This window comes from Neoarius graeffei, chromosome 11 (assembly GCF_027579695.1).
Source record: "Neoarius graeffei isolate fNeoGra1 chromosome 11, fNeoGra1.pri, whole genome shotgun sequence".
Taxonomy (NCBI): domain Eukaryota; kingdom Metazoa; phylum Chordata; class Actinopteri; order Siluriformes; family Ariidae; genus Neoarius; species Neoarius graeffei.
The window spans coordinates 25420933-25444860 of NC_083579.1; the positions used below are offsets into that span (position 1 = coordinate 25420933).

Here is a 23928-nt window from a genome sequence, read left to right on the forward strand (position 1 = left end):
ATAAAAAATGGTACCTGCTGCCGTCTGGCAAGGCACACTGCAATACAGATGTGAGTGGGGAGTCAAACTCTCATGGTTACCAGAGGACTAGCTCCCCACTGTAACCCTAGCTATGTAATAGGCGAGAGGCCGAGGGCTACAGAGATTGGCGCCGCCCTATACGCCACTTGGCGTGGGAAGGACTTTTTGGGTGATGTTATGGTGCTTGACACTGTTTACTTTCCAGTAATGTCCTAGAGTGTTTTATTACTCTTATCCTGCAGCAATTTGCCAACAGTTGCACTTTTGATTGATTAAAAAAAACTTATTATGAATGACAGTATACTTACACAGCATTTTATCCATTTTTAGTTATATTTAATGTTGAAAATCCACAAGACAAGTCATCCCTTCACCAGCCTCCCTTTTTGCCTCTTTCTTGAAGTTAATAAGACAGCTTGTCATGTTACCAAGAAACCAGAAAGTGCAAAGTCCTGAGGACTTTAATGTGGTAGAAAACGTATCGACTGTCACAAAGCACGAGTGCTAGAGACTCCTTCTTTAAATGTTAGACATTTTTCTTTGTTAAACAGCATTTTTTTGTTTGTTGTTTACTTTGTTTAGTATTAGGTGTTGCTTATGTGGAGTGCCCTTTTACAAAAGTATTGTATTGTCAGAGTTGCTGTGAGAGAAAATTACTCAAAATTACTCAACTGTCCTCATGTTAAAACTGTTACTGTCCTCATGTTAAAACTGTTAATATTATAGTCAGGCTGTCTGTTGTTGCCCAAATGAGGATGGGTTCCCTTTTGAGTCTGGTTCCTCTCGAGGTTTCTTCCTCGTGTTGTCTGAGGGAGTTTTTCCTTGCCACCGTCGCCACAGGCTTGCTCATTGGGGATAGATTAGGGATAAAATTAGCTCATGTTTTAAGTCATTCAAATTCTGTAAAGCTGCTTTGCGACAATGTTTATTGTTAAAAGCGCTATACAAATAAACTTGACTTGACTTGACTTGACTCAACACCTACTGACCAATCAAATTCAAGAATTCAGAAGCATTATGGATCATTTTAAATGATGCAGATTTTCCATGTGATGACCATTACAACCGAAGCAGTGTCTGAAGAGGTTAATAATCATTGAGCATTTTCATACCAGTAGTCTAGATGTATTGGAAGCCAAATCCCCCATTTCTCCATTCACTGGCTTTATAAAATGTTTTTCCAAGCCAACACCCAAACACTTGCTCTGACATGGCTGTCCACCCTTCTGGTTTCTCCTAACAGAATTTTTGTGCTGTCTGGGAAGAAATTGTTCTTCTTTAGAGGTGGTGAGCTGTTTCATCACAGCCACACAAAAGCAAACTGTTTCTTTCTGGCACATAATGCTTTACTTCAGACACGTAATGCTTTACTTCAGGCATATAATGCTTTACTTCAGGCATTTGGGAACAGAATGGGAAAGAGAACCTGCTTACAATGTTGTGATCTAAACAAAACATTGCTTTTATCACCATCTTATAGGTGTATGACAATAATCAGTTATACTGTACAATGTATCACAATCGTGTTATTGGAGAACCTTGACAATATCACTGCTATTCCTACATTATACTCAGAAAGATGATGTTAGGACTGTAGTCAAGACTGCCATTGTCAAGTCCAAGACCAGGACTAGCCAGGATCAAGTAAAGACAGACTAAAGGAGGTTGAGGAGACCAAGATCAAGTCCAAATGAAAGTAAGACAAAGTTAAAACCATCAAGCTAAGCCTTTACTTCTAGTGAAGCTAGTTGGTTTCATTCATGGACTGCGCCAATGATTTGGCTCTGTTTTCTAGAAGAAGCAATTCCTGTCGAACATTGTGCACACAGAATAAAAAGATAAAAAAAAAAAACATGACATTTTATATACTTTCAGCCAAGACCAAGATAGTATTCAGCAAGCTCAACGCCCAAGACCAAGACAAAGCCAAGTACAAAAGTCAGTACAGCAAGGCATTTCCAGTGCACACAGCTTAAGAACCAATGTCTTGTAAGAGCTGAACGTTCAGGATTGGGATAATATCTGACATGTTTGGGAAATGATCATGACACATCTACCCCAGGGCGGCACCATGGTGTAGTGGTTAGCGCTGTCGCCTCACAGCAAGAAGGTCCGGGTTCGAGCCCTGTGGCCGGCGAGGGCCTTTCTGTGTGGAGTTTGCATGTTCTCTCCATGTCCGCGTGGGTTTCCTCCGGGTGCTCCGGTTTCCCCCACAGTCCAAAGACATGCAGGTTAGGTTAACTGGTGACTCTAAATTGACCATAGGTGTGAGTGTGAATGGTTGTCTATGTGTCAGCCCTGTGATGACCTGGCGACTTGTCCAGGGTGTACCTCGCCTTTTGCCCGTAGTCAGCTGGGATAGGCTCCAGCTTGCCTGCGATAGAACAGGATAAAGCAGCTAGAGATAATGAGATGAGATGAGACATCTACCCCATAACATTGTTCAGCAAAAGATCAGCTCAAGGTTGGTACTCTTTTTCTTTGTAATCACAGCTAACATTTTAATACAATTTCCATTTAGCTGACTTTAGCAGAAGCTATGGTCTAATGGTTAGAGAAGCAGTTTTGGGACCAAAAGGTTACTGGTTTGATTCCCTAGACTAGCAGGAATGGCTGAAGTGCCCTTGAGCAAAGCACCTAACTACTGCTCTGGATATATTGTATGTATATAGTGTCTGCTAAATCCCAGTAATGTAATTTTACCCAGGTGTATCAGAACAGTATACTGTAATAATAGAGGCTTATAGGTACCTGTTCAGCATTTATTGCATTTATTTGCTTTAAGTCAAGTTTATTTGTATAGCGCTTTTAACAATAAACATTGTTGCAAAGCAGCTTTACACAATTTGAACGACTTAAAACATGAGCTAATTTTATCCCTAATCTATCCCCAACGAGCACGCCTGTGGCGACGGTGGCAAGGAAAAACTCCCTCAGACGACATGAGGAAGAAACCTCGAGAGGAACCAGACTCAAAAGGGAACCCATCCTCATTTGGGCAACAACAGACAGCATGACTATAACATTAACAGTTTTAACAAGAAGTCAGTTTTGTTGATGTTATAAACTCTTCATTGATGGAAACTTGAGTGCAAAACTGTTCATGACAACTGCAGTCCTAAAGTTAGCAAGTCAACTGTAGTCCTCAGCCATAAAAGCATTACTGTAAGAGTCCAGAGCGTCCTCCAAGTGTGACTTTCAACTGTCCTCATGGGGCCATCCTCCACAGGAGTGATGCGATGAGACTCCAACCAGACACAGGGCACCAGGATGGATCAGGCAGGTCCGAGGAGCAGAAGAGGTCACCATCTCAATCCTAGGACCAACATGTAACTCAGGCCAAGTTTACATTAGACCGTATCTGTCTCGTTTTCTTCGCGGATGCACTGTCCGTTTACATTAAAACGCCTGGAAACGCCGGGAAACGGAAATCTGCCAGGGTCCACGTATTCAATCCAGATCGTGTCTGGTCCGGTGCTGTGTAAACATTGAGAATACGCGGATACGCTGTGCTGAGCTCTAGCTGACGTCGTCATTGGACAACGTCACTGTGACATCCACCTTCCTGATTCGCTGGCGTTGGGATCACACACACAGCGGCTCAGTCCCGAATCACTGCTCGTGTGCTTCACTCGCTCGCTCTGTGAGCTGCGCAGGGCCGGAGTGCGCACCCTCCAGAGGGCACTCGCTGTTCAGGGCGGAGTGATTTGGAGCGCAGGAGGAAGCGCTGAGCTGCACTGAGGTTTATTTACACATTTCAACCTCCTTCAGGCGCTTAAACTCAGTGAGAACATGAACATCACAGCCAGGTGTGTTTATCTGCTGGAGAAGGTGTTCGCTTGCCATCCTTCCACTTGCAAGTGGTGAGTGACTTGCGCATGCCCGATATGCACTGGGATCATGTGACGTGCCGTCTAATTAGTCATGTGATTAGTGTATCTGTGTATTGGCGTTGCTATGTGCACGCGACTCGTGTATTGGCGTTGCTGTGTGCACGCGAATCGTTTTAAAAACGTTAATCTGATGATCCGCTGATTCAAAATAATGTAAACAGGGCCTCAGAGGGACAGATTTGGGGGAAGGGGGGAGAGAGAGAGAGAGAGAGAGAGAGAGAAAACACAGGTTGTTAGGTATGCCCAATGTCACCTGAATAAGTAGGAACAGTATACATATTGCACTGAGTACAAGCAGGGACTCCGGCAACTAACTATGACAGCATAACTAAAAGGGGAGAGCCAGAAGGTAACACCTTCTGAAGGTAATGAGGGAGCCCCGGGACATAAAGCAGCCAGCCACTACACCATCAGCAAACTCGAGTGAGCAAGCGAGTGGGGACTGACAGCATCCATACATCCCAGTTTACCAAAACACTCTATGTCTGAGGACCCTTGAGATCTACACCTTTACCTCAAACACCATTAACAAAAGGCTTGACTAAACAGATATGTTTTCAGCCTAGACTTAGGCCCTGTCCACACGGCAATGGATTCAGGTGAATCCGATAAAATTGTTTATTGTTTCGGCCTGGCGTCCACACGGCACCGGCGTTTTGGGTGTCCCAAAACGAAATCTTTTGAGAACGGGTTCCAGAGTGGAAAGATCTGTCAACGGCGCCGTTGCGAAGTCGTCTGGATGAGTAGAACGGTTTTGTTTATGATAACGTCACAACCACATGTGCTTCACGCCGGGTAGAAGTGTAACGAACTCGATGCGAGTTGTCAACAAATCCTATAACTTGGTTCATGAAACGCGCTTACAAAATATTTTCACTGTGAATATTTATTGTGTAATGGTGCAAAGTGAGAGAGAGAGAGAGAGAGAGAGAGAGAGAATAGCCCTTAGGGCAGAGTCAATCCCGCCAGCAAAAATAGGGAAAAAAAGGAGCGATCTCACCTCTTCAGATGTTGGTTTAAGTCTTACAATACATTCCTCAAAAAGGGCGTAGAAGAACAAATTAATCCATCAATGTGTAGCATTCAATTTATTCCAGAAAATTAAAGACGCCGCCTTCCGCGTAGAATCATACGTCATCCTCGCCGCCATATTGGATGGGTCAAAGCGGAGAATAAAGATGCCTCATTCATGTGCTGCGTTTAACTGTACCAACAGGTTTGCCGTCCAAACGAGATCACATGGGATTACCTTTCACAGGTGAGACTGGAAAAATACTTTTCATTGTATTTGGTCATTATAATGTAATTTTACGAACAGATTTTTCTGACTTTGTGGCTAATATGAAGTCTCGCGCATAATAGTTTATGTGCATGGGTCCTTACTTCTTCTATTGTTCTGGTGTCTCTGAAGGGACCGTCTTACAGCGCCCCTAGAGGTGTGGCATGTGTATTGCATCATTTTCAGCAAGCGTTGCGTTGCCATATGTACCTGATATTTTACTGATCCGTTGCCCATGTGGACGCGATATTTTTTTTAATAACATCTCGTTGCCGTTGTCGTGTGGATGTAGCCTTAGTGCTTTAAAGGTCAATAGCAGTATTTTATAATCAATACGAATAATAGACTTTAATAGACTATAAATCTCAACTAAGGATTAGTAGCTAGGTCTGGTTTGGTAAATATCAGTGTTAAAACATCAATATGGCTGCATGAAGATTGTGCTTATACATGTCAATATGCAGTTTTGTAACACAATGCTGTTATATTCTTGACTTTGATTGGTCAGAAGGTTGAAATATGTTTAAATCTGATATCATTTCTAAAGCATCAACTTACACAAGATTTGTATGACAGACACGAATGGATTAAAAAGCATGTGCAACTTATTTATCATTTATTGAAGGAGTCTCCAGTGTCAGCTCTTTGTATACACCAATATGTATGTTGATTTGAAAAGAATCCTTTTGTTGTGATTCTGAAAAGGATGTGCTTTTGATTTTATACCTAATCTCAGATACATGGATTCATGAGTTGGTAACACTAAATGTCTGCCTTCATAAGGACTTCATATCCTGTGCATAACCATTACAGAACACTTACATAATGTACTTGTGCTGATGTAAGAGAATGTAAAGATTTGTGTAATACAGTGTCTTGCAAAAGTATTCATCCCTCTTTGTGTTTGTCCTGTTTTGTCGTATTACAAGCTGGAATTAAAATGAATTTTTGGGGGGTTAGCACCACTTCATTTATACAACATGCCTACAGCTTTAAAGGTGAAAATTGTTTTATTGCGATACAAACAATAATTAAGATGAAAAAGCAGAAATCTGGAGTATATATAGGTATTCACACACACACACACCCCACTCCCCAAAATCAATACTTTGTAGAGCCACCTTTTGCTACAATTACAGCTGCAAGTCTCTTGGGCTATGTCTCTATTAGCTTAGCACATCTAGCCACTGGGATTTTTGCCCATTCCTCAAGGCAAAACTGCTCCAACTCCTTCAAGTTAGATGGGTTGCGTTGGTGGACAGCAATCTTCAAATTATGCCACAGATTGTCAGTTGGATTGAGGTCTGGGCTTAGATTAGGCCATTCCAAGACATTTAAATGTTTCCCTTTAAACCACTCCAGTGTAGCTTTAGCAGTATGTTTAGAGTCATTGTCCTGCTGGAATGTGAACCTCGTCCCAGTCTCAAACCTCTGGCTGACTCAAGCAGGTTTTCCTCTAGAATTGCCCTGTATTTAGTGCCATCCATCTTTCCTTCAGTCCTGACCAGCTTTTCTGTTTTCTGTCCCTGTAGATGAAAATCATCCCCACAGCGTGATGCTGCCACCACCATGCCTCACTGTAGGAATGGTGTTTTCAGGGTGATGGATTTGCACCACACGTGGCATTTCCCATGATGGCCAAAAAGATCAATTTTAGTTTCATATGACCAGAGGATCTTCTTCCATGTGTTTGGGGAGTCTGTCACATGCTGTTGGGCAAACTCCAAACATGTTTTCTTAAACAGTTACTTTTTTCTGGCCACTCTTCCATTAAGCCCCACTCTGGAGTGTACGGCTTAAAGTGGACAGATACTCCCATCTCCAGTGTGGATCTTTGCTGCTCCTTCAGTGTTATCTTTGGTGTCTTTGTAGCATCTCTGATTAATGCCCTCCTTGCCCGGTCTGTAAGTTTTGGTGGGCGGCCTTCTCTTGTCAGGTTTGTAGTGGTGCCATATTCTTTCCATTTTGCTATAATAGACTTAATGGTGCTCCGTGGGATATTCAAAGTTTGAGATTTTTTATAACCCAACCCTGATCCATACTTCTTCACAACTTTGCCTCCAACATGTTTGGAGTGCTCCTTGGTTTTCATGTTGCTTGCTTAGTAGTGTTGCAGAGTCAGGGTCCTTCCAGAACAGATTGATTTATACAGACATCATGTGACAGATCATGTGACACTTTGATTGCACACAGGTGGAGCTTAATCAACTAATTATGTGACTTATGAAGTAAATTGGTTGGACCAGCTCTTATTTAAGGGTTTCATACGAAAGGGGGTGAATACCGATGCTCACTCCAGATTTCTGTTTTTTCATCTTAATTATTGTTTGTGTCACAATAAAAAAAAACAATCTGCACCTTTAAAGCTGTAGGCATGTTGTGTAACTCAAATGGTGCTCACCCCCCAAAAAATCCATTTTAATTCCAGCTTGCAATGCGACAAAACAGGACAAACACCAAGGGGGATGAATAATTTTGCAAGATACTGTGGCATTAAATGTATTTGTGCATGAACATTTATGAGTAGCTTACACCAATATTCTCAAAATGGCATGGAATTTATTTTAAAGTAACTTTTGCGCTGATAAATTTTGTCCTTTTTTTTTCAAAAAGTTTCGAAAATATTTCATCTTTAAAAAACATTTGATTATATTTTAGCAAATACAAATATCTTCAATATAGACAAATTCAGCTCTTCAAATTTCTCTTTTAGTTTGGTTTAAAACTAATCTAAAACCTGAGATTTATACATCTTAGTTTTAGATTAGTTTTAAACCAAACTAAAGGAGAAATCTGAAGAGTTGGATTTGTCCATATTGAAGATATTTGTACTTGCTAAAATATAATCAATTTCTTTTTAAAGATGAAATATTTTTGAGACTTTTTTTGAAAAAAAAGTCTGTTTCTCGAAAAAAGCCTGTTTCTAGACATATCTTTTATGAAATTTTAAGCTTGAACTTGCTCTTATTCTATGGGCAGATAATTGTGCTTATTTAAAACTTTTCCGTATTTCTAGAAAGAAGCAAAACTTTCTGCTAATAGAATAAGACAAATTTAAGCTTGAATATGTCTAGAAACAGGCTTAATTATCTTACATTTATTATGTTCTAATATAATAATAAGAAATATTAGGTAACTTGTGCTTTATTCAAGATATCTTTACTTGCTAAGATGAGCAGTGAGTACATCGTGTAAATACAGACATATGTACAAAAACATATAACTCCATATAAAGTCAGCTATAAAAAGTTAGAACAAATAAAATGAAAAGTAATTGGATAGCAAGAAAGTTTTCATCGACTGAGCTGTGTATTGTTGAAAAGCAGCTCAATAGTGTGTATTATGTAATGACATTAGTAGCTGATCTTGCAGTTTTGAAACGAGAGCTGCGTATTTTTATAACACACCTCGAGCCAGACTTTGAGGCATTCAGTGCCACACCTAGTTTTCTACTGGAAAAGCTGACACAAAATGGTTCAGTTTGTACAAAGGACCCTGTATCCAAATTTCATTTTTGCTAAGTTGTCAAAGCTACACCAAGTTTGTGGAACTTCCCATTCCATATTTAGTCTTCCCTTTACTTTTATAATAACCTCTACTCTTCTGGGAAAACTTTCCACTCGATTTCGGAGCGTGGCTGAGGGGATTTCTGCTCATTCAGCAAGAGCAGTAGTGAGGTCAGGCACTGATATCAGGTGAAAAGTCCTGGCCTGTAGTTGACGTTCCAGTTCATCCCAAAGGTGTACAATGGGCTGAGGTCAGGGATCTGTTCAGGACACTTGAGTTCTTCTACTCCAACATTTGCAAACCATGGAACAGGCTTGGGCATAATTTGAGTGTAAGAAAAATCCACCAGATGGTATGAAGCTGAAGAAGTAAGGCTGGGTCTGAATTCTTTCTAGCCCAGACTGTAGATACATGCATGTAGATTCAGATAATTACATAGTGAAACAATACCTAGATCTGATCTCTGATATTTTAACATTTTTCAACCTGCATAGCTGACGAACTTGTAACACGTCATCAGCCATGATTGAGAAGGTGCATGTGAAATACAGTTGTGAGTGTAAGGAAAGGTGAACAAGGTAGACTGTTTACTCTGTCATCCTTTTTTACCCAAAAAGGAGGAGAAACTAAAAGCAGATAGACTAAAAACACTAAGAATTTTAAATTTCACAGATATGGCACGAACCCAAAAGAGTGCAACAGAAAAAAATTCCAACTCAAATGCAGAAGCACATTTATCTTTGTGTTTACATTTGTTTAAATGTGTTTAAAAGCACTACTTTAGCTAGTGATCAATATTAGATCACAGCCCACCGTTACTGAACCTCATTACTGAGCTGACGACCAACAAATTGGTGTGTTTCAATTGAGTGTAAACTGAAAACCTTTCCAGCAGGGATTAATCATGTAAGAGCAGTCTAACTACAACTTTCATTCTACGTTCTGAGTGAATTATGCATAGTTATAGCTGTATCTGTCTGAAATTAAACTAGTAGTAAAGTAGTAGTCTGCTTGACCGACAAGTCATATAGTTGTTTCATAGTTAGCAAGAAGTCTATCGCTTTCACTGGTAGCTGCCTCAAGCAAAGATAGAGAAACTCTAGTGGAGCAAAAGGAATGTCAGAGCAGAGTGAATAAGGCACTTTTTTAACGGAATAAAACTAAGGTAAAAGATGCACTTTATGATTAGCGTTAGGATCTAGTGCACACACAGTGGCTTGTTCGCCTTCTGTGTGTGCACTAGTCCAGCTAAAATACTTGACTGGTTAATATTTTATTCAATAAAAGTGCACATCTGTGGGGTTCATGGATGACGTTTTGTTCTCCTGTAATATGTTTTGTACTTGGGTAGTTGTAGCTCAGCAGTTAAGGTTTTCCCAGAGCTGCCAGGCTTTGTACCCTCCGTGTGTCTCAATTCACATACTTCCATACTTACACTTACTATTGTTTTTTTCTGTGTGTGATAAGTGCGTTCACACTGACAAGCACTGTGTGCACTATGAGTACTCTGATTGAGTACTCCTCACCTACCTCCTTACCTAGGTTGTCCCATGGGACGCCCTACATCTTTGGCACAGTTAATCCAGACTGAGCGGTCCATCATGATGGTTTTTAGATCCTGCACACTTTCACATCCTGTGTCATCCAGCAGGTTGTCAATGTATGTTATACGTCTTCTGCCACACCAGGGTTTTCCATCAGTGGGTTGCCATAGTACAAGCTTGTTTGCAACTTCGTCACTGTGGCATACAAGGTGTCCTGCCAAGCGCATTCTTCATTGCTGTACTTTTGTGGATGCAGCTGGGAGATCTCCATATAGCTCTGCATTTGTTGTGTGGCTCTTTCAAGACACATTCAGAGCCATCCTGAGCATTCGTGTGTAGCAGCCATCCAATTACTTTTTCAATGATTTTGTCATTGTCCAGGTTTCAGCACCATATAACAATACAGTTTCTACTATAGCAGTGAATAATGTGTACTCAAAATGGTTAAAATATAGCACATTCAACACTGAACACGTCTTACCCTTGATGGCCGCCATCTTGGCTATGTAAAAGAAGGAGAGGGACAACCAACCTATTTTTAGTCAGTTGGAGGAAGGTGTGTCATCAACACTGATGGCAACGTAATTTCGATTTGTAATTTCAAGTAGAGACAACACTCATCCATCCATTTTCTACCGCTTATCCGGATCTGGGTCACGGGGGTAGCAGCCTAAGCAGAGCAGCCCAGACTTCCCTCTCCCCAGCCACCTCCACCAGCTCTTCCGGGGGAATACTGAGGCGTTCCCAGGCCAGCTGAGAGATGTAATCTCTCCAGCATGTCCTGGGTCTGCCCCAGGGTCTCTTCCCGGTGGGGCATGCCCAGAGAACCTCCCTTGGGAGGCGTCCAGGGGGCATCCTAAGAAGGTGCCTGAACCACCTCAAATGACTCCTTTCGATGTGGAGGAGCAGCGGTTCTACTCTGTGTCTCTCCCAAATGACCAAGCTTCTCACCCTAGAGACAACACTACCCTGTCAAAATTCACACACTATGCAGGTAGTATACAAAGCGTTCTACATTGGAAGTGTACTAATGGAAGTAATGCAAATAGAAACATAGCACCTGTACTGCTCAGCTATTAGCTAAGGCTGGATTCTTCCTCACTTAGAGGTGGATTTGGATACTTCCTATTCCTTAATACCAAATGATTAACCTTAGGGTTTGGAAAATGTAACAAAGGAGGTTAAAGAAAAAAATACCCTAGAGATATAATTGAACAGGCTAAAAACTTTTTTCAATATGTTCCCTCTTAAGTAAATGTGTCAAGAACACTAGTGCACTCACTGTAAAACATTTCAGCCTTGTTTAGTTCTGTCCACTTACTTTTTCTCTTTAACTCAATGAGCTCTGAAAAGTGTTTTAATTTGAACTAATCTGTGCAAGTTTTCAAAGGTTATACTTGAATTACTTAGTTGTCTTGACTAATTGAGACTTTTTCTGAGTTGAAACAAAGATAATCGTCAAATCGAGTTAACTTGCATTTTCAAGGCAGCAGTTGAACTTGCATTTCCAAGTTAAACCAATTTGAAATGTTTTACAGTGCTTTTCTAACCTTTGAAAATATGCTGAAGATAAATTACAGCTGACTTCTTACTATAAGCAAATTCAACAGTTCAAGAGTGAAAAGAACAACTTGAGGGCATTTGGGTTTGGTAAACAGGGTTTATATGAAATTTGGGACTCTAGAGTTCTTTTTGACTTTGAGAGCGTCCTGCGTTAGTTAAAAGGTGGAGTGTGGGGTTGGTTTTTTTTTTTTTGAATGGGACTCTAGCCATATGCATCCAGAATATGAAAGAGAGAGAGTTCCTCATTTTCTCTTGGTTACGTCTCGACCTGTGTCTGACATCTGGGAGGGAAGAGGGGGCTGGGCAAGCTGGAAGAGTTTCCTGCTTTCTCCTCAGCAGATGGAGTAGCCAGACTTGCCTGTGCTTTTCCACTTTAGTTCAATGGGTGAAAACGATTGACGTTTCTGAAAAAGACACTTTGCTGGTCAGTTACACCACAGAGGAATTACCCTTCACTGTCTAAGGGTCATCTTGCTAAGAGATCTGTGACTTGCCCAGTTACCCCATGCAGTCAGACCGGTTCTGTAACTCCCCCAGCTGTTAGAGCATGCTCAATTCTAATGGATCTTGCACTCTGGAGACATCTCTACCTTTATATACACGCCAAAACACTCAATACTGTGCTTCAGGGCTGTACATCTTGTGAGGTCATTTCTCTTCACACTGTTGCATTTGTACATTTGGCTTGAGCTGCCGATCATCTGGCACATCTGTGTTGTTTGTACTGCAGGACACAATGCTCTACTGTGTGCTGGGTTCAAAAAGTGCTGATTGAGCATGAGCTCAGCCTGAAGATCATCACCACAGCTCCTTTCCCATTCCACACAAGGATGCGTTCATATTAAATATAGCATATTCCTATCAAGTCCTCTGAGCTCAGTCAAGTTAATTCTTCAATTTTTTTTGCAGCAATCCTGGCTCCTCCATGGAAGAGTCCACAGTTTTGTTCATCTCCCAGTATGGATTATAGAAATAAAGATTTCTTCCAGACAGGAAGTGAATGAGCATGGGGTGAGCTAGGGGATACTGGGGACCCAAATATTTCCTTAAATAATACCCTTAGCTCTCAAATTCGCAGACTTGAGGCTTATATTCCAGACATAATTCTAACTGCAACATTCAGCCCTGCATAAAAACCCAACCTCTGAAGTTTTCTACAGGTAGATAAAGTAGTAGCTCCTTCTTCCCTTCATTTCAGCCTCAGTTTTATGGCACTTACTCTCATTGGGTTGCAGCAGCACTTCCTGGGGAAAAGAAGATTAGTCAGACCTTGTGATTTTCTCTGAGTGGATTTGGGTGAAGTACAACCCCAATTCCAAAAAAGTTGGGACAAAGTACAAATTGTAAATAAAAACGGAATGCAATCATTTACAAATCTCAAAAACTGATATTGTATTCACAATAGAACATAGACAACATATCAAATGTCGAAAGTGAGACATTTTGAAATTTCATGCCAAATATTGGCTCATTTGAAATTTCATGACAGCAACACATCTCAAAAAAGTTGGGACAGGGGCAATAAGAGGCTGGAAAAGTTAAAGGTACAAAAAAGGAACAGCTGGAGGACCAAATTGCAACTCATTAGGTCAATTGGCAATAGGTCATTAACATGACTGGGTATAAAAAGAGCATCTTGGAGTGGCAGTGGCTCTCAGAAGTAAAGATGGGAAGAGGATCACCAATCCCCCTAATTCTGCGCCGACAAATAGTGGAGCAATATCAGAAAGGAGTTCGACAGTGTAAAATTGCAAAGAGTTTAAACATATCATCATCTACAGTGCATAATATCATCAAAAGATTCAGAGAATCTGGAAGAATCTCTGCGCGTAAGGGGCAAGGCCGGAAAACCATACTGGGTGCCCGTGATCTTCGGGCCCTTAGATGGCACTGCATCACATACAGGCATGCTTCTGTATTGGAAATCACAAAATGGGCTCAGGAATATTTCCAGAGAACATTATCTGTGAACACAATTCACCGTACCATCCGCCGTTGCCAGCTAAAACTCTATAGTTCAAAGAAGAAGCCGTATCTAAACATGATTCAGAAGTGCAGACGTCTTCTCTGGGCCAAGGCTCATTTAAAAATGGACTGTGGCAAAGTGGAAAACTGTTCTGTGGTCAGACGAATCAAAATTTGAAGTTCTTTATGGAAATCAGGGACGCCGTGTCATTCGGACTAAAGAGGAGAAGGACGACCAAAGTTGTTATCAGCGCTCAGTTCAGAAGCCTGCATCTCTGATGGTATGGGGTTGCATTAGTGCGTGTGGCATGGGCAGCTTACACATCTGGAAAGACACCATCAATGCTGAAAGGTATATCCAGGTTCTAGAGCAACATATGCTCCCATCCAGACAACGTCTCTTTCAGGGAAGACCTTGCATTTTCCAACATGACAATGCCAAACCACATACTGCATCAATTACAGCATCATGGCTGCGTAGAAGAAGGGTCCGGGTACTGAACTGGCCAGCCTGCAGTCCAGATCTTTCACCCATAGAAAGCATTTGGCGCATCATAAAACGGAAGATACGACAAAAAAACCTAAGACAGTTGAGCAACTAGAATCTTACATTAGACAAGAATGGGTTAACATTCCTATCCCTAAACTTGAGCAACTTGTCTCCTCAGTCCCCAGACGTTTACAGACTGTTGTAAAGAGAAAAGGGGATGTCTCACAGTGGTAAACATGGCCTTGTCCCAACTTTTTTGAGATGTGTTGTTGTCATGAAATTTAAAATCACCTAATTTTTCTCTTTAAATGATACATTTTCTCAGTTTAAACATTTGATATGTCATCTATGTTCTATTCTGAATAAAATATGGAATTTTGAAACTTCCACATCATTGCATTCCGTTTTTATTTACAATTTGTACTTTGTCCCAACTTTTTTGGAATCGGGGTTGTATTAGAGCAGTGTCACTAAATATTAATAACTATTCAGAGTTGATCATTGATAGCATACACGGTGAGGATTTAATAACAAAACTGTGCACGTTAGTATTCTGACCTCAAACGTAACTACAGATTTAAGTCTCAGAAGTTACGTGAAAGTTATGCACACAGGGTAGAGTTTGAGTAAATTGTCTCAGCTACACACAATTTTGATCTTGGGATTAAGTGCATTTTTTATGCACAATATCAGCTTGAGAGGAGCATAATCAGGGTATTATCTCAAAATTGAGAGAAGGGTATCTGATGGCTGAGCAAAGACCTGCTAGGGGGGTCCGGGGGCATGTTCCCCCGTGAAAATGTGAAATATTTGGGGCCCTCTGGTGCAATCTTGGCATGAAAGCAATTGGAAGAAGCTCTTAAAATAAGGTGTGTCAGGTAGTGAATTTCTGAAAAAGGAATCAGTCAACTCAAATAATTTCAAGAAAATTCTTTATTTTATGCCATTTTATTGCACATGTAGCCTTTGTGCCTAATCTTGCAATGCTCAGTCCTGATGTAGCATGATGTGGTAAATTGGTAATGGCTGTCCCAACGACAGAAGCTAACCTTTACATGCACATATTGAGCGTGTGTAAACATTAGACAGCATTCTCCAAAAAATCTGAAGTAGGCAGCTAATGCTAATTCTAATGGTAGGGGGATCTGAGGGCATGGCCCCCCCCCAGAAAATTTTGAAATTTACATGCCTTCTGCTGCATTCTCAATTAATAAATTACTAACCATTTCCCTGTAAAATACTTACAAAATATGTATGAAATTTCCCTCTAGATGTATGTGTGCTCAGCTTTCTCACTTACCCTCTGTAGTATGTTGCTTGGCTCTGTAACATAACTACATACGCTATGGTGTGGTCATGCGATCCAGCTCAGCCAATCAGAGTGCGAGAATCGATCGCTTCCAGTCATGGCCCGAATCAAAGACAGCTTCGTGGTGGAATAATTGGATTTGCAGCAGAGACGTTATAAATCGCTCAAACATTGAAAGGCAAGTTTTTATTTTTTTCTGGGCTCGAGTAGCTGACACAGACCGTCTGTGTAGGTGGAGAAAACTGCCGGTCACCAGCACTTTTGGACATCAGAGATTTCACACGTGTCTCAGATGAGGTTGCATGAAAAGTTCTGTGGCTTCCTCAAATGTGAAGTCCTCAATGGCTATCTTGGCATAGCTTAGATGAACAAGGCGGTCCAATGTACAGATACTAAGTTGGTTGTGGAGATCAACCTTTATTCTGCTGCTACAGCTGAACCTGGCTGTAGTATGAAACAAGGACTATGGTTGGCTTCAGAAATAAGGGAGAGCAAACATTGCTCTGGATAAACATGCACGTGGGATGAAGATTTATTGTGTTGTTTGGGGTCCCCACTCATCCACTGGCGTTTATTTTGATCTGCCAATGCACCTAATATTGCTTATTTTTGTTTCATCATAATTTTCTCTAATAGGAATTTTGAAGCCTGTCGTTGCAGAAAATTACCCGTCAACTTCTAGTATTGGCCATCGAAAAGACGGGTCGACAGGTCTCTAAATAACGTGTAATAAGTCCAGTGCATCTGACACTTTTTGAAACTACAGTACCGGTATGTCACGGTGAAATTCATGTTTTGCGCTGCAAATACACTGAAAAAATATGGAGTGCCATTTGACGCCAATATTAAATATTAATAAACATGATGCTGTTAATTAATTCTTAGTATCATCCCTTTAAATAAAAGTTGATACGTTTTTTTCTTCCCGCACTGAGCCCATCGCAGGGATGAGAATTCCGATTGGCGGATTTCCGACTTTTTCAGACCAAAATGATCGTTTTTGAGATCGATGTAAATCCGTTGAGAAATTTTTTTTTTTTTTGGGGGGGGGGATGATTAACGATCTGTGGTCACCTTATAACGCAGACATCCCAAGTGTCCCGGAAGTTCCGGGAGTCTCCTGCATATTGATAGAAGCGAGCAAGAGCGTGCGCGCGCAACATTAAGGTCTGCATCACGCATCTTAGAATGTGCGCGCGTGAGGGGGTGCGCGAGGGAGACTGTGTGCAGTGTTGCCAGATACTGCTGACGTTTTCCAGCCCAAAATATGTTCAAAACCCGCCAAAATGCACTTAAAACCACCCAATCTGGCAACATTGATTGTGTGCCTGTTCATGTAGCGCATGCCAGACAAAGAGCATCTTGATTGGGTTACTCAGCAAAATAAGCCAATCAGCTTTCAGTGTGGGCGGGCTTTTATCTCTTTTCTCGAGGACCGGAGTTTTCAGTTGAGTCAGTGCAGCCTACAGGATCGGCATGGCAGAGAGAGAGCGCGCGCCCCAAAAAATATATATCAATTACATGTCATATATAGGTGTGTATCTTTTATAAATGGGGTTAGCTTATCTAATGTAGCATGTTGGGGAGAATCATAGTATCATATCTATATTTCTGATGAAATTTTAAGTATGATGGCATGTATAACTCTCCTACTTATTGCTCATTTCATAGGGGGATGGAATTGCTGGCATGTGCCGCGCGGGAGCGTCTGCCCAAATTTTTTAGGCCGAGATGAACTTATAGTTTTTGATTTAAAAAAAAATTTCAATATGCTTGCCCATTGTACATGCCTGTTCTTTAATTCAAAATTACCATCTCGATCTTCAAATTGACCATATGGTATCTGTATTACATTACACAACATCCTGTCCAGATAAATCCTAGTTAGTCCACACAACAGTTGAAAGGGAAGTGATAAGTGATGTTGAATGTTGCCTGCTTAATATGCAAGACCTCCTGCTACCATGATAACATCAGAAGAAAGCTTAAGAGAATTATATGATAGAACTTTTTTCTGGTTTGCACTTCATTTTAAAGGATTAGAGTATTCAAAGACATGAATAGCTAAAATGCAGAAATATAACACTGTAGAGCTCGTTTATATTAAAAGGTGCATTGATTTTTTGAAATCATCAAATGTGAATTGATTAAAAACAAGTCTCTTGTACCATATTACTCATTTTCACCTGGGAGTCCCCCAAGAAGGGGAATTTATTTCCAAATAAATTGCAAATTTTTGCTGATAAAATTAATGGTTTTGGGGTAAAAAAAAAAGCCAAAAATCATTAGCCCCATGGCCCCCCCCCACCCGGGCCCCGCCCCGGTTTTTTCAGACTTTTAAAATATTTTTCATTCTCATCCCTGCCATCGGAAGAGATATTGCTTATCTGTATTTCAAGGGCTGTTTATTAATATATAAAGTTATGCATTTTTTTAAAGCAAGCTTTAAGAGTAGCACATGAGTGCTGGGTCAGATTATCCTTCAAACCATGGGCATGTCTGTCGTCACAGGAGAGCACAAAAAAAACTGGCATTAATTGATTAATTCTGGAAATGAAAATGATTAATTAAAAGCATGATCAAATAACCTTCATCAAGTTGTATGGACAATTAAGTATCAGTGCACAATATAAGAAAAATAAAATGGAAAAAATAATTTGTAGGGATATTTTACAAGTTTCCAAATAATAAAATGGTAATTCAACTAGAACTATTCATGCAGCAAAATTTTGACAATGTATACCATATTCTCAATCATATATCATCATATTAGTCTATTTTCTGCTTTTAAGTTGCATCAATATTTCATTTGATAGCAAAGACAAAACATCATTTCGTTCTTCTGTCCGCATTTTCTATCCCAGTTTTTTTTTTTCAGACTTGTGTTTAAGGGTGTACATGGGCTATTGAAAGCCCCCTTTCTGATATACAGTATCTACTTGTGAAAAGTCAACCTCTTAGGTGTGAAGTACAGGCAGGCCATTTGCATTGCAACATCTCACTTCAGAGCCTGGAAAATCAACTCTAGTTTTAAGACGGCAGTACTGAACATGGTCTTAGATTGTGAAAGAAAACGATGTCAAGTCAGGATTGTGTATTATTATTATTATTATTATTATTATTATTATTATTATTATTAATGTAATATGTCAACGTGCACATTCATACAAAACAAACTAATTTTTTTCCTCACAGAAAAACTAACCACACCATAATTAAATTTTTTGACTGAATATGTAGATTAGATTATCTAATCTAATCTAATCTAATCTAATCTAATCTAATCTAATCTAATCTATTATTATAGATATAATATAGGCTTTCATTTTTTATTTTTAGTCTGCACTGTCTGAAAGCTTTGTTGCTAAAATAGAAGCAGGGTGAACACTAAATGGTGCATGTGCATGCCCTGACAGACTTCCTGTGACCCAGAAAGCTGTAAGAGAGACACAGACAGAAGGAGAGACAAATTGAGAGAGGAAAATGGACAGAGAGAGCAACTGAGCTCATCATGTGTGTGGGAACAATAGTGACTCGGTGCCTATGTGGCTGCTTCTGGCAGGTGTTTCCCTCTCTGTCCATCCAGATAACCAGTATATACACACACACATGTCAGTCCAGCACAGCACAAATCCAAAGGTCACAAATAGACACGGCTGGAAGGAAGAGAGGAAGAAACCGCACGCTCAAAGCCAGACAAACTCGCAAACCTCACAAATTGTTTTTTTTTTTCTTCCTTGAGCTAAAATTAGAATGGCGCTCCTCTCTGATTTGACACGGCAGACATAACAGTGTGGCTGTGTGTGTGATTCACAGCCGTCTGAGTTGTGAGAGAAGCCCAGGCTGGGTAAGCAGGAGGCAGGATTGGTCCAAATGGTTTCAGTGTGTGAGTCATACACTCCAGGTTTTAGCAGTGTCAGGAAGTCTGTGGTGATGTCTGCACTTGTTTAGTGCTATATCAAAGTGTCCGTATTATAGGAAATGTGCTAAAAATGTATCTACATAAACTCAACAGAAGCCACACCCCTAATAAACTGGTAACTGTGTATCTGTGTCTCCCTTACTACAGTATAATGGACTATATTATGGGTTTTACTTTAGTGTGCTGTTTTATTATAGTGTGATGTAGTATAGTGCAGTGTGATATAGAGTGTTCTAGTAGTGTTTGTTGTATGATTATAGTATTTGTATAGTGTGTTACAGTATGAATATACTGTGTTGCATTTTAGTATGCTGTATGATTATAGTATGATGGACTGTAGTGTAGTATGCTCTAGTATGATTAGAGTGTGTTCTAATAGTGTTTGATGTAATATGATTATAGTGTTAGTATAGTGTAGTGTGCCATAGTATGGGTGTATTGTATTATATTTTAGTGTGCTGTATGATTATAGTATGATGGAGTATAGTGTAATATGCTCTCATTTGATTATAGTGTGTTTTAATAGTGTTTGTTGTAGTATCGTTACAGTGTTTTGTATAGTGTAGTGTGTTATAGTATGGATACACTACTGTATTTTTGTGTGCTGTATGATTATAGTACATTGGCATATAGTGCTCTAGTATGATTATAATGTGTTCTAAAACTGTTTGTTGCATGATTGTAGGGTTTTTGTGTAGTGGAGTGTGCTATAGTTTGGGTGAACTGTGTTGTATTTTAGTGTGCTGTATGATTATAGTATGATGGACTGTAGTGTAGTATGCTCTTGTATGATTAGAGTGTGTTCTAATAGTGGTTATTGTAATATGATTATTATGTTTTAGTATTGTGTAGTGTGTTATAGTATGGATACACTACTGTATATTAGTGTGCTGTATGATTATAGTACATTGGCATATAGTGTGGTATGATCCAGTATGATTATAGTGTGTTTTAATCGTGTTTGTTGTAGTATGATTATAGGGTTTTTGTATAGTGTAGTGTGCTATAGTATGGGTGTACTGTGTTGTATTTTAGTGTGCTGTATGATTATAGTATCATGGGGTGTAGTGTAGTATGCTCTCGTTTGATTATAGTGTGTTTTAATAGTGTTTGTTGTAGTATGGTTACAATATTTTGTATAGTGTAGTGTGTTATAGTATGGATATACTACTGTATTTTTGTGTGCTGTATGATTGTAGTACATTGGTGTATAGTGCAGTATGCTCTAATATGATTATAGTGTGTTCTAAAAGTGGTTTGCATGATTGTAGGGTTTTTGTGTAGTGGAGTGTGCTATAGTTTGGGTGTACTGTGTTGTATTTTAGTGTGCTGTATGATTATAGTATGATAGAGTATAGTGTAGTATGCTCTAGTATGATTAGAGTGTGTTGTAATAGTGGTTATTATAGTATGATTATCATGTTTTAGTATAGTGTAGTGTGTTATAGCATGGATACACTACTGTATATTAGTGTGCTGTATGATTATACTAAGATAGAGTGTAGTGTAGTATGCTTTCGTGTGATTATAGTGTGTTTTAAAAGTGTTTGTTGTAGTATGATTATAGTGTTTTAGTATAGTGTAATGTGTTATAGTATGGATACACTACTGTGTTTTTGTGTGCTGTATGATTATAGTACATTGGCATATAGTGTAGTATGCTCCAGTATGATCATAGTGTGTTTAAATTGTGTTTGTTGTAGTATGATTATAGGGTTTTTGTATAGTGTAATGTGCCATAGTATGGATGTACTGTATTGTATTTTAGTGTGCTGTATGATTATAGTATGATGGAATATAGTGTAGTATGCTCTCGTATGATTATAGTGTGTTTTAATAGTGTTTGTTGTAGTATGGTTACAGTGTTTTGTATCGTGTAGTGTACTGTAGTATGGGTGTACTGTATTGTATTTTAGTGTACTGTATGATTGAGTACAGTGTAGTATGCTCTTGTATGATTATAGTGTGTTTAATAGTGTTTGTTGTAGTATAATTATAGTCTTTTAGTATAGTGTAATGTGTTATAGTATGGATATACAGTGGTGCTTGAAAGTTTGTGAACCCTTTAGAATTTTCTATATTTCTGCATAAACATGACCTAAAACATCATCAGATTTTCACACAAGTGCGAAAAGTAGATAAAGAGAACCCAGTTAAACAAATGAGACAAAAATATTATACTTGGTCATTTATTTATTGGGGAAAATAATCCATTCTTACATATCTGTGAGTGGCAAAAGTATGTGAACCTTTGCTTTCAGTATCTGGTGTGACCCCCTTGTGCAGCAATAACTGCAACTAAACGTTTCCGGTAACTGTTGATCAGTCCTGCACACCAGCTTGGAGGAATTTTAGCCCATTCCTCCATACAGAACAGCTTCAACTCTGGGATGTTGGTGGGCTTCCTCGCATGAACTGCTCGCTTCAGGTCCTTACACAACATTTTGATTGGATTAAGACCAGGACTTTTACTTGGCCATTCCAGAACATTCACTTTATTCTTCTTTAACCATTCTTTGGTAGAACAACTTGTGTGCTTAGGGTCATTGTCTTGCTGCATGACCCACCTTCTCTTGAGATTCAGTTCATGGACAGATGTCCTGACATTTTCCTTTAGAATTCGCTGGTATAATTCAGAATTCATTGTTCCATCAATGATGGCAAGCCGTCCTGGCCCAGATGCAGCAAAACAGGCCCAAACCATGATACTACCACCACTGTGTTTCACAGATGGGATAAGGTTCTTATGCTGGAATGCAGTGTTTTCTTTTATCCAAACATAATGCTTCTCATTTAAGCCAAAAAGTTCTATTTTGGTCTCATCTGTCCACAAAACATTTTTCCAATAGGCTTCTGGCTTGTCCATGCAATCTTTAGCAAACTGCAGATGAGCAGCAATGTTCTTTTTGGAGAGCAGTGGTTTTCTCCTTGCAACCCTGCCATGCACACCATTTGTTGTTCAGTGTGCTCCTGGTGGTGGACTCATGAACATTAACATTAGCCAATGTGAGAGAGGCCTTCAGTTGCTTAGAAGTCACCCTGGGGTCCTTTGTGACCTCACCGACTATTACACGCCTTGCTCTTGGAGTGATCTTTGTTGGTCGACCACTTTTGGGGAGGGTAACAATGGTCTTGAATTTCCTCCATTTGTACACAATCTGTCTGACTGTGGATTGGTGGAGTCCAAACTCTTTAGACATGGTTTTGTAACCTTTTCCAGCCTGTTGAGCATCAACAATGCTTTTTCTGAGGTCCTCAGAAATCTCCTTTGTTCATGCCATGATACACTTCCACAAACATGTGTTGTGAAGATCAGACTTTGATAGATCCCTGTTCTTTAAATAAAACAGGGTGCCCACTCACACCTGATTGTCATTCCATTGATTGAAAACACCTGACTCTAATTTCACCTTCAAATTAACTGCTAATCCTAGAGGTTCACATAGTTTTGCCACTCACAGATATGTAATATTGGATAATTTTCCTCAGTAAATAAATGACCAAGTATAATATTTTTGTCTCATTTGTTTAACTGGGTTCTCTTTACCTACTTTTAGGACTTGTGAAAATCTGATGATGTTTTAGGTCATTTTTATGCAGAAATATAGAAAATTCTTAAGGGTTCACAAACTTTCAAGCACCACTGTACTACTGTATTTTTGTGTGCTGTATGATTATAGTGCATTGGTATATAGTGTAGTATGCTCCAGTATGATTATAGTGTGCTGTATGATTATAGTGTGATGAAGTATAGTGTATTATGCTCTAGTATGATTATAGTGTTTTCTAATAGTAGTTATTGTGGTATCAGTATAGTGTGAGTGTCGTGTATTATGGATATACTGTATTGTATTTTAGTGTTCTGTTTGATTATCATGTAACTGAGTATAATGCAGTATGTTCTAGTATGATTATAGTGTGTTCTAATAGTGTTTGTTGTATGATTTTAATCATGTTTGTTGTAGTATGATTAAAGGGTTTTTGTATAGTGTAGTGTGCCATAGTATGGGTGAACTGTGTTGTATTTTAGTGTGCTGTATGATTATAGTATGATGGAGTGTAGTGTAGTATGCTCTAGTATGATTATGGTGTGTTCTAATAGTGTTTGTTGCATGATTGTAGGGTTTTTGTGTAGTGTAGTGTGCTATAGTATGGGTGAACTGTGCTGTATTTTCGTGTGCTGCATGATTATAGTATGATGCAGTGTAGTGCATTATGCTCTAGTATGATTATGGTGTGTTCTAATAGTGCTTGTTGTATGATTATGGTATTTGTATAGTATGTTATAGTATGGATACACTGTGTTGCATTTTAGGGTGCCACATGATTATAGGATGATGGGGAATAGTGTAGTATACTATAGTATATTATAGTGTCTTCTAATAGTGTTTGTTGTAGTATGAGTGTTGTGTTTTTGTATAGTGTAGTGTGTTGT

General features: G+C 39.5%; 1 protein-coding gene across 9 annotated transcripts in view; it reads left to right on the forward strand.

Moving 5' to 3' along the window:
• The window catches only part of samd4a (sterile alpha motif domain containing 4A), a 165482-nt gene that overhangs the window by 12161 nt on the left and 129393 nt on the right, over positions 1-23928 (forward strand). Inside the window, exon 2 of one of the 9 annotated variants that reach the window (XM_060933665.1) lies at positions 6726-6792. The exons of the other annotated variants lie outside the window; for them this stretch is intronic. The gene's annotated coding sequence lies outside the window, so the exon portion shown is untranslated. The remainder of the gene's footprint in view (positions 1-6725; positions 6793-23928) is intronic. 9 annotated transcript variants of the gene reach the window in all.